The sequence below is a fragment of the Schistocerca serialis genome, chromosome 1, assembly GCF_023864345.2.
Source record: "Schistocerca serialis cubense isolate TAMUIC-IGC-003099 chromosome 1, iqSchSeri2.2, whole genome shotgun sequence".
Classification (NCBI taxonomy): Eukaryota; Metazoa; Arthropoda; class Insecta; order Orthoptera; family Acrididae; genus Schistocerca; species Schistocerca serialis.
In genome coordinates this window covers 568,672,244-568,684,455 of record NC_064638.1, presented here as the reverse complement: position 1 = coordinate 568,684,455, position 12,212 = coordinate 568,672,244, and the positions used below count along the sequence as shown (strand labels likewise).

At 42.1% G+C, this 12,212-nt stretch overlaps 1 protein-coding gene across 1 annotated transcript in view; it reads right to left on the bottom strand.

The window, feature by feature from the left end:
* Positions 1-12,212, bottom strand: part of LOC126416272 (peroxidase-like) — a 181,307-nt gene that overhangs the window by 103,524 nt on the left and 65,571 nt on the right. The gene's annotated exons all lie outside the window — the stretch shown is intronic.

The window sequence follows — 12,212 nt, the reverse complement described above, 5'->3', positions numbered from 1 at the left end:
ACGGACTGATAAGGTAAATAATGTGGAGGTTCTGCGCAGAATCGGAGAAGGAAGGGATATGAGGAAAAAACTGACAAGGAGAAGGGACAGGATTATATGGTGTCTGTTAAGACATCAGGGAATGACTTCCATGGCACTAGTTGGAGCTGTAAGGGGCAAAAACTGTAGAGGAAGGCAGAGGTTGGAATACATCCGGTAAATAACCGAGGACATAGGTTGAAAGTCCTACTCTGAGGTGAAGCCGTTGGCACAGGAGAGGAATTTGTGGCGGGCAGCATCAAACCAGTCAGAAGACTGATGACTCAAAAAAAATCATCATCTGATGGCTACACTGCATTTAAAGAACAAACAATCCGCAAATACATCAAGACTCCACAAGCCACATTAAGGTGTGTCATGCTGGATAGTTCATTTATCATTATTACTTCTATCTTTCTTGCTCCAGTAATGAATGGTGTCCAAGAGGAACGACTGTTGGTACGCCAGACAGAAATCGATTTCGATCAAGAAAATCATCCATGAAAACAGCCATTGATGGAACGGCATACGTTTCAGTTCAACTTAACAGACTCATGGAAACGAGACTAGACAGAGGCTTGACCTCCACATTGCCAGAACTTGTCCTGCATAATAAAGAACGCCCCTGTCTTTGAACAACTGTGCAGGACATAGACAATGTTTAATAGAATAGACACCAGTCATGGCAGAAGCATGGACTCTCTTCATACCTGGAGTAAGACTCCTTCTGCAAAATTCGATTGTGGAGCAGCCAGGTAAACCGTTCCTCACATAGTTACAGAATATCCCATCAGATGGCAACAAGCGACATAATTGATTATATATATCATTGTTTATATTATGTTTAATATTCTGCTTAAAAACCACACGATAAATAAACAAACATTGTTGTTGTGGTCTTGAGTCAGAATACTGGTTTTTATTTATTTATTTATTTATTTATTTACACGCCAAGTTCTCCAGGACCAAATTGAGGAGCAAATCTCCAAGGTCATGGAACGTGTCACTACACGAAATTACAACAGAAAAGCAATAACAGATAAAAATAAATGTTAATGAACCCGAAAAAATCAATCATCAGTTTCAGTAAACGCAATCAACAATACAACAAGAATCAGATTAATTTCTTAAGGAACTCCTCGACTGAATAGAAGGAGTGGCCTATGAGGAAAAACTTCAGTTTAGATTTGAAAGTGCGTGGATTACTGCTAAGATTTTTGAATTCAAGTGGTAGCTTATTGAAAACGGATGCAGCAGTATGCTGTACACCTTTCTGCACAAGAGGCAAGGAAGTCCGATCGAAATGCTGGTTTGATTTTTGCCGACTATTAACTGAGTGGAAGCTGCTTATTCTTGGCAACAAGCTAATATTCTTAACAAGAAATGACAGTAAGAAATATATACATTGAGAGGCCAATGTCAAAATAACCAGAGTCGTAAACAGGGGTCGACAAGAGGTTCGTGAACTTACACCACTTATTGTCCGAACCGCCCGTTTCTGAATCAAAAATATCCTTTTAGAATGGGAAGAGTTACCCGAAAATATAACACCATACGACATAGGCGAATGAAAATAAGCAAAGTAGACTACATTTCGCATTGAACGATCACTCACTACAGATATCGTTCGAATAGTAAAAATGACAGCATTATGTCTTTGAAGAAGAACGTAGGTTTTCCACGACAGCTCACCATCTATCTGAACACCTAGAAATTTGAACTGGTCAGTTTCACTAATCATATGACCATTCTGTGAAATTAAAACGTCAGGTTTCGTCGAATTGTGTATTAGAAACTGTAAAAATTGAGTCTTACTGTGATTTAGTGTTAGTTTATTTTCTACAAGCCACGAACTTAGGTCATGAACTGCACTATTTGAAACAGAGCCAATGTTGCCCACAACATCCTTTATTACCACACTCGCGTCATCAGCAAACAGAAATATTTTAGAGTTACCTGTAATACTACAGGGCATATCATTTACATAAATAAGGAACAGGAGTGGCCCCAACACTGATCCCTAGGGCACCCCCCACTTGACTGTAACCCACTCAGACCACACATCACAGCCATTCTCAACACTGTTAATAATGACCGTTTGCTGTCTGTTGCTAAAGTATGAGGTGAACCAACTGTGAGCTACTCCCCGTATTCCATAATGGTCCAACTTCTGGAGCAAAATCTTATGATCAAAACAAAAAGCCTTATTTAAATCAAAAAATATACCAAGCGTTCGAAACCTTTTGTTTAATCCATCCAGTACCCACAGAGAAAAGATGGTTCAAATGGCTCTGAGCACTATGCGACTTAACTTCTGAGGTCATCAGTCGCCTAGAACTTAGAACTAATTAAACCTAACTAACCTAAGGACAGCACACACATCCATGCCCGAGGCAGGATTCGAATCTGCGACCGTAGCGGTCACGCGGTTCCAGACTGAAGCGCCTTTAACCGCACGGCCACAGCGGCCGGCACAGAGAAAAGAAAATATGCTTTTCAGTAGTTAAACCACTTCTAAACCCGAGCTGTACATTTGACAGCAAATTGTGTGATATAAAATGTTCAATTATCCTCACATAAACAGCCATTTCAATAACGTTTGCAAACACTGATGGCGTAGCAGTAGGTCTAAAATTATCAACATTATTCCTTTCTCCCTTTTTATAGAGCGGCTTTACTACTGAGTACTTTAATCGTTCAGGAAATTGATCATTCCTGAAGGAAAAATTACAAATGTGGCTAAATACTGGGCTAACATGTGCAGCACAGTACTTTAATATTCTGATAGACACTCCATCATAATCATGAGAGCCCTTAGTCTTCAGTGATTTAATTATTGACTCAACCTTCCTCTTGTCTGTAACACAGAGGAGTATTTTAGACATCAATCTCACTGTAGAAACTAAATTTTTATTTAATTCACCAGGAGTGCTCAGAAAATGATTGTTAAATACCGTATATGTATTGGACGTATCAGTAGCAGAAATATTTTTACTGCGAACTGACTTTATATCGTCGACCTTGTGCTGCTGACCAGACACTTCCTTCACAACTGATCATATGGTTTTAATTTTATCCTGCGAATTAGCTATTCTATTTGCATACCACATACTTTTTGCGTTCCTAATAACATTACTAAGCACCTTACATTACTGTTTGTAATGGGCCACTGTAGCTTGATTGTGACTACTTCTAACATTTTGATATAGTTCCCGCTTTGCTCTACAAGATATTCCTTATCCCACTAATCAGCCACCAGGGCTGCCTATTACTGCTAGTACCCCGTTTAGAACGTTCTAATGGAAAGAAACTCTCAAAGAGCATGAGAAATGTGTTGAGGATAGCAATATACAGGGAGGTCCATTGATCGTGACCAGGCCAAATATCTCACGAAATAAGCGTCAAAGAAAAAACTACAAAGAACGAAACTCGTCTAGCTTGAAGGGAGAAACCAAAGGGCGATATGGTTGGCCCGCTAGATGTCGCTGCCATAGGTCAAACGGATATCAACTGCGTTTTTTTAAAATAGGAACCCCCATTTTTATTACATATTCGTGTAGTGCGTAAAGAAATTTGAATGTTTTAGTTGGACCACTTTTTTCCATTTGTGATAGATGGTGCTGTAATAGTCACAAACACATGGCTCACAATTTTAGACCAACAAGTGGTAACAGGTAGGTTTTTTAAATTAAAATACAGAACGTAGGTACGTTCGAACATTTTATTTCGGTTATTCCAATGTGATACATGTACGTTTGTGAACTTATCATTTCTGAGAACGCATGCAGTTACAGCGTGATTACCTGCAAATACCGCATTAATGCAATAAATGCTCAAAATGATGTCCGTCAACCTCAATGCATTTGGCAATACGTGTAACGACATTCCTCTGAACAGCGGGTAGTTCGCCTTCCGTAATGTTCGCACATGTATTGACAATGCGCTGACGCATGTTGTCAGGCGTTGTCGGTGGATCACGATAGCAAATATCCTTCAACTTTCCCCACAGAAAGAAATCCGGGGACGTCAGATCCGGTGAACGTGCCATGGTATGGTGCTTCGACGACCAATCCACCTGTTATGAAATATGCTATTCAATACCGCTTCAACCGCACGCGAGCTATGTGCCGGACATCCATCAGGTTGGAAGTACATCGTCATTCTGTCATGCAGTGAAACATCTTGTAGTAACATTGGTAGAACATTACGTAGGAAATCAGTATACGTTGCACCATTTAGAATGCCATCGATAAAATGGGGGACAATTATCCTTTCTCCCATAATGCCGCACCATACATTAACCTGCCAAGGTCGCTGATGTTCCACTTGTCGCAGCCATCGTCGATTTTCCGTTGCCCAATAGTGCATGCTATGTCGGTTTACGTTACCGCTGTTGGTGAATGACGCTTCGTCGCTAAATAGAACGCGTCCAAAAAATCTGCCATCGTCCCGGAATTTCTCTTGGGTCCAGTGGCAGAACTGTACACGACGTTCAAAGTCGTCGCCATGCAATTCCTGGTGCATAGAAATATGGTACGGGTGCAATCGATGTTGATGTAGCATTCTCAACATCGACGTCTTTGATATTCCCGATTCTCGCGCAATTTGTGTGCGGATTAACAGCGACAGCAGCTAAAACACCTACTTGGGCATCATCATTTGTTGCAGGTCGTGGTTGACGTTTCACATGTGGCTGAACACTTCCTGTTTCCTTACGTAACGCAACTATCCGGCGAACGGTCCGGACACTTGGATGATGTCGTCCAGGATACCGAGCGGCTTACATAGCACACGCCTGTTGGGCATTTTGATCGCAATAGCCATACATCAACACGATATCGACTTTTTCCGCAATTGGTAAACGGTCCATTTTAACACGGGTAATATATCACGAAGCAAATACTGACCGCACTGGCGGAATGTTACGTGATACCACGTACTTATGCGTTTGTGACTATTGCAGTGCCATCTATCACAAAGCGGAAAAAGTAGTCCAACTAAAACATTCATATTTCTTTACGTACTACACGAATATGTAATAAAAAATGAGGGTTCCTATTTAAAAAAAACGCAGTTGATATCCGTTTGACCTATGGCAGCACCATCTAGTGGGCCAACCATAGCGCCATCTGGTTTCCCACTTCAAGCTAGACGAGTTTCGTTCTTTGTAGTTTTTTCGTTTGATGCTTATTTCGTGAGATATTTTGTCCGGTCACTATCAATGAACTACCCTGTATTTATCATCTATGTTATCGGCACTATAAAAATCCTGCCACCCTTGTTCCTTGATAAGGTTTAAAAAACTCTCTATTGTTGTTAGATTAACTTTCCTACATAGTTTGTAATTAAATGTGACATTTGTTTGAGTACTAAAGGCTTTAGTCATAAAATTTGTGCATCATGGTTTGAAAGGCCATTCACCCTTTTACTAACAGAATGCCCATCTAGTAATGATGAATGAATAAAAATATTGTCTATGGCTGTGCTACTGTTCCCCTGCGCCCTAGTTGGAAAAAACACCATCTGCATCAGATCATATAAATTTATGAGATCCACCAGCATCCTTTTTCTTGCACAATCGTGTAGAAAATTAATATTGAAGTCACCAAATATAACTAATTTCTCGTGCTTCCTACAAAGTGAATCAAGAACCCTCTCTAGCTTGAGCGGAAATGCTCTGAAGTCAGAGTTAGGGGGCCTATAGACAACAACAATTAGCAGTTCAGTTTCGCTAAATTCAACTGCCCCTGCACAACATTTTAATATCTGTTCAGTGGAGTGCAGTGACACATCTACGGAGTCAAATGGAATACTGTTTTTTACGTGCATAGCCACTCCCCTATCCCGCAAGGAACTCGTTGAAAAACAACCAGCTTATCTGTATCCTGTTAAAGGAAGCCTCTGAATTGTGAAATTATTTAACTGCTGATCTGATATACCAATAATTTCAGAGACAACATCTATAAGCAGTTCACTAACTTTATCTCTAATACCTCTTATATTTTGATGAAATATGTTAATTCCTTCTCTACTTGGAAACATTACATCCTCAGGAGGCGAGCCCTTAGTTAGAGGAACTTCCTTAAAGCAGGTATACTTGTCAGCTGAATTAAGTCTCAAAATAGGTGCAACTCTAACACCAACTACTAAAGGAATTTTTCCTTGAGTGACCCCATCACACCCTACTACACTGTCACCTACAAGCTTTGCCGCCTCCCCTTCCCATACCTATTGAAGCAGGCCGTGCCTAGTGAATCCCGATCTACTGATAGACTCAACTGGCACCACTGAGATGTGACCTATGCCCTCTGCCATCAGCGCCCTCCCCAGCGCCATGTTAACGCGCCTAACAGCCGCATTCAGATGAGGCCGATCATGACGGTGAAACAGTTGCACGAAATGCACATTTGTGCAACTAGTTTGAGTAGCTATCTCCACCATGTCAACACATTCATCATATTCCCCATCCCTATCAGGACTGTTCCCTGCACCGCCCACTACCACTACCTCATCCTCCTTCGTAAAATCCGTACGCAACTCCCCTATGCTGTCAGTCACTTGAGCCAAACCTGCACTAGGCTTCACAATGCTGGTGACGGGATACTCACTCTGATTCAATTCTTTACACTACTCTATCCTGTGCAATTTTCTCCATATCTGCATAACTACTGCAGCGGCATCCATTCGAATGTGCTTACTGTAGTCAAGCCTTAGTGTCCGTCCACAATTTTACCTCCGACTCTTCCCTCTCCTACCGTACTGACAATCCTTTGATGCCTCATGGTGACTATCAATCGACAGCTTCTTGTATTCAACTTGTGTCGTATATTTCTCTTCTCCCAAATTCCACTTACTATCTCTTCTTTAGTTAGCCCTCTAAACATTTAATCCGGCATTCTTCTATGGCACCACATTTTAGAAGCTTCAAGTCTTTGTCTGAACTGTTTATCGTTCACGATTCACTTCTGTATAACGCTACACCCTTCAAAAATATATTCAGATACTACACCGAAGAGCCAAATAAACGGTTACACTTGCCGAATATCGGATAAGGCCTCCTCGAGCACGAAGGAATGCGTCAACACGACGTGGCGTGGACTCGGCTAATGTCTGAAATAGTGCTGGAAGGAACTGACACCACGAATCTTGCAAAGCTGTCCATAAATCCGTAAGAGCACGGGGTGGGGGGGGGGGGGTGGAGAACTCTTCTGAATAGCACATTACACATTGCAAGGCGTCCCAGGTACCCTTAATAATATTCATATCTGGGAAGTTTGGTGGAAGTGTTTAAATTCAGAAGAATGTTCCTGGAGCCACCCTGTAGTAATTCTGGACGTGTGGGGTATCGCATTGTCCTGCTGGAATTGCCCAAGTCCGACGAATGCACTATGGACTTGAATGGATGCAGGTGATTAGACAGGATACTTACGTACGTGTCACCTGTCAGAGTCATATCTAGACGTATCAGGGGTTCCATATCACTCCAACTGCACACGCCCCACACCGTTACAGAGCCTCCACCAGCTTGAACGGTCCCCTGCTAACATGCAGAGTCCATGGATTCATGATGTTGTCTCCATATCCGTAAACGTCCATTTGGAACGAGACTCGTCCGACCAGGCAACATGTTTCTGGTCATCAACAATCCAATGTCGGTGTTGATGCGCACAGGCGAGGCGTAAATCTTTGTGTCGTGCAGTCATCAAGGGTATATGAGTGGGTCTTCAGCTCCGGAAGCCTATACAGATGATGTTTCGTTGAATGTTTCGTACGCTGAAACTTATTGATGGCCCAGTACTGAAATCTGCAGCAATTTTGCGGAAGGGTTGCACTTCTGTCACTTTGAACGATTCTCTTCGGCAGTCGTTGGTCCCGTTCTTGCAGGATCTTTTTCCGGCCGCAGCGATGTCGGAGATCTGATGTTTTGCCGTATTCTTGATATTCACGGTACACTCGTGAAATGGTCGTACGGGAAAATCGCCACTTCATCGCTGCTTCGGAGATGCTGTGCCCCATCACTCGTGCGTCGACTATAACACCACGTTGAGACTCACTTAAATCTTTATTACCTGCCATTGTAGCAGCAGAAACCGATCTAACAACAGCGCCAGACACTTGTTGTCTATTATAGGCATTGCCGACCGCAGCGCCGTGTTCTACCTGATTACATATCTCTGTATTTAAATACGCGTGCCTACACCAGTTTCTTTGGCGCTTCAGTGTATTTTCTGACACGTAAATTTATATTCGATGTTAGTAAATTTCCTGTTGTTAGAAGCGTTTTCTTTACTACTGATAGTCTTCGTTTTATATCCTCTCTACTTCGCCCATGGTTAGTTATGTTGCTACCCAAATAATAAAACTCATTTACTACTCTTAGTGTTTTATCCCCTCTACCATAACCTGATCTCGCTCAATTGCATTCCATTACCCTTGCTTTAATTTTGTTAATTTCCATCTTATAACATCTTTTCAAGACACTATCCATTTCGTTCAGCTAACCTTCCAAGTAATTTGAAATTTCTGACAAAATTACAACGTAACTGGCAAATCTCAACAGTTTTATTTCTTTTCTCTGAACTTAAATTCCGTTTCCAAATTTGTCATTCGCTTTCTACTTGTTCAGTGTACAGACTGAATAACATCGCCTGCAGGTTACAATCCTGTTTCATTGCCTTCTCACCCACTGCTTCCTTTTCGTTAAGAATCCTGATCGTATTGAGCACCGCAGCTGACAGATTTTAATGATTAATGAAAACCACTTCAGCTGTATAATTACACATCTATTATGCTAGAAACGTTTTCGTTCTTAGAACTTCAATACAGATCTTCTCAGAACCAAAGCGGTCATCGGACAATAAACTTATAATTATACAACTGAGGTGTTTTTCATTAGTAATTACAATCCTTTTCATGTCATTCGGCTCTCATAACTGCAATGTGGTTTCAGTACAAGCTGTAGGTAACGTTCTTGAGGCTGGAGCTCCTCTGTCCGCGCTTCCTCGCAAATCCATTTTTTTTTTTTTTTTTTTTTTTTTTGGGAGACGATCCGCCTTGAGCAAAACATGATTTTTATCTTTACTTTTATTTCCCAGACATGTTTCGCTAAAGTTCCAGCATCGTCAGTGGCGTTTTATCATCTTTCTACAAAGCTGGAGAAAAGCTCATTAATACTTGAACGCACATAAATTTGAGTTTTAAAACAGTATTTACAAATTGGAAAAACAAACAAAGTATTGTATATTTACTTTTTTACTACATGTTGTGGTTTTCTTGCATTTTAATGTTTCTTTTATTGCAGTTGTTTTCTTTCATAGTTTGTCATCTGCAACACTATAGCACTTAATGCAGAACAATAATTAATTTCGAAATTCTACGCCTGGGAACATTATGGTTACGCCTAGCATTAAATAATTCTGTGTGGAAGACTGCGTGCGTGTGTGTGTGTTTGCTATGTGTTTCACTTACTTTCTCTGGTTTCACGATTATCTTCAATAAAAATTACACAGTGAAGATAATGGGGAAACCAGAAAAAGTAAGTAAAATCTATTGCAAAAACACACACACAATCTTCCACATAGAATTATTTAATGTTAGGCATAACCGTAACATTTCTGGTAGTAAAATTTCGAAATAAATTACTGTTATACGTTAAGTTCTATGTGGTTGCAAAGGGCAAACCATGAAAGAACACAACTGCAACAAAAAACATAAAAATCCAGGAAAACCACAACACGTGGTGAAAAGGTACACATACAAAACTTCATTTGTTTTTCAAAAATGTAAATACTGTCTTAAAAACTCAGATTTATGTGTGTACATGCAATGTTGCTTGTGCAGGATTTTGTGCGCGAACTGACCTCTCAGTCATGTCCCATAAATGTTCGATGAGTGGGTAGATCATTCGATCGAATTGTCCAGGATGCTCTTGAAACCAATCGCAGACAATTTTGGCCAGCGACATGGCGCATTGTAATCAATAAATATTGCATCGTTGTTTGGGAACATAACAGCCATGAATGGCTGAAAATAGTCATCCAGAGGACACATTTCATTACTTACATTCCACAGCGTTACGGAGCCACCACCAGTATGCACAGCTCCTTGTTGACAACTGTAGTCCATGGCTTCGTGGTGTCTGCGTCACACTCGAACCATACCATTAGCTCTTACCATCTGAAACCAGGACTCATCTGACCAAACCACGTTTTTCCAGTCGCCCAGGGTCCAATGGATATGCTCAAGAGCGCAGGGGAGGTGCTGCAGGCGATGTCGTGCTGCTAGCAAAGGCAATCCCGTCGGCAATCTGCTGCCATAGCCCATTAACGCCGAATTTCGCCCCACTATCTTAAAGAACAAGTTCGTCCAACACCCTAAATTAATTTCTGCGGTATTCCTTGCGCTAAGGACTGACATGTCTCTATAAACGTCACTGCTCTAGGTCTTTAAGAGGAGACAATCGGCCAATGCGTTGTCCGTGGTGAGAGGTAATGCCTGATATTTGGTATAAGCAAATGCCACCGCACTCTGTTGTTGAGTGATGGCTGTCGGTCACTCCATTGTTCGTGGTGAGAGGTAATGCCTGAAATTTGGTATAAGCAAATCCCACCGCACTCTGTTGTTGAGTGATGGCTGTCGGTCACTCCATTGTTCGTGGTGAGAGGTAATGCCTGAAATTTGGTATAACCAAATTCCACCGCACTCTGTTGTTGAGTGATGGCTGCCGGTCACTGCAATGTTTGTGGTGAGAGGTAATGCCTGAAATTTGGTATGAGCAAATGCCACCGCACTCTGTTGTTGAGTGATGGCTGTCGGTCACTCCATTGTTCGTGGTGAGAGGTAATGCCTGAAATTTGGTATAAGCAAATTCCACCGCACTCTGTTGTTGAGTGATGGCTGCCGGTCACTGCAATGTTTGTGGTGAGAGGTAATGCCTGAAATTTGGTATGAGCAAATGCCACCGCACTCTGTTGTTGAGTGATGGCTGTCGGTCACTCCATTGTTCATGGTGAGAGGTAATGCCTGAAATTTGGTATGAGCAAATGCCACCACACTCTGTTGTTGAGTGATGGCTGCCGGTCACTGCATTGTTCGTGGTGAGAGGTAATGCCTGAAATTTGGTATGAGCAAATGCCACCACACTCTGTTGTTGAGTGATGGCTGTCGGTCACTCCATTGTTCGTGGTGAGAGGTAATGCCTGAAATTTGGTATGAGCAAATGCCACCACACTCTGTTGTTGAGTGATGGCTGCCGGTCACTGCAATGTTCGTGGTGAGAGGTAATGCCTGAAATTTGGCATGAGCAAATGCCACCACACTCTGTTGTTGAGTGATGCCTGTCGGTCACTCCATTGTTCGTGGTGAGAGGTAATGCCTGAAATTTGGTATGAGCAAATGCCGCCGCACTCTGTTGTTGAGTGACAGGTGCCGGTCAATGCATTGTTCGTGGTGAGAGGTAATGCCTGAAATTTGGTATAAGCTAATGCCACCGCACTCTGTTGTTAAGTGATGGCAGTCGGTCACTGCACTGTTCGTGGTGAGAGGTAATACCTGAAATTTAGTATTCTCGGCACACTCTTGACATTGTGGATCTGGGAATACTGAATTCCCTAACGATTCCCGAAATGGAATGTCCCATTCGCCTAGCTCCAACTACCACTCCGCGTTCAAAGTCTCTTAATTCACGTCATGCGGCCGTAATAACCTCGGAGACTTTTTCACGTCAATTGCCCGAGTACAAATGACAGCTCTGCCAAAGCCCTGTCCTTTTACACCTTGTGCACGCGATACTACCGCCATGTACTGTATATACGTGTGTATCGCTTTTTGTCGCCTCAGTATATTGGAAACTGTCTTGTTCTGTTTTGGTGTCTGGGGCCTTTCAGGTGTCACAAACTATTTCCGCTGCTGTACTGTGACTTATTTCAGTGTTTACTGGTCCGCAGCTCGTGGTCGTGCGGTAGCGTTCTCGCTTCCCGCGCCCGGGTTCGATTCCCGGCAGGGTCAGGGATTTTCTCTGCCTCGTGATGAGTGGGTGTTGTGTGATGTCCTTAGGTTAGTTAGGTTTAAGTAGTTCTAAGTTCTAGGAGACTGATGACCATAGATGTTAAGTCTCATAGTGCTCAGAGCCATTTGAACCATTTGTTTACTGAATCAGAGTACTCGTCAACTTCAATGTCAAGTACTTAGGTGGG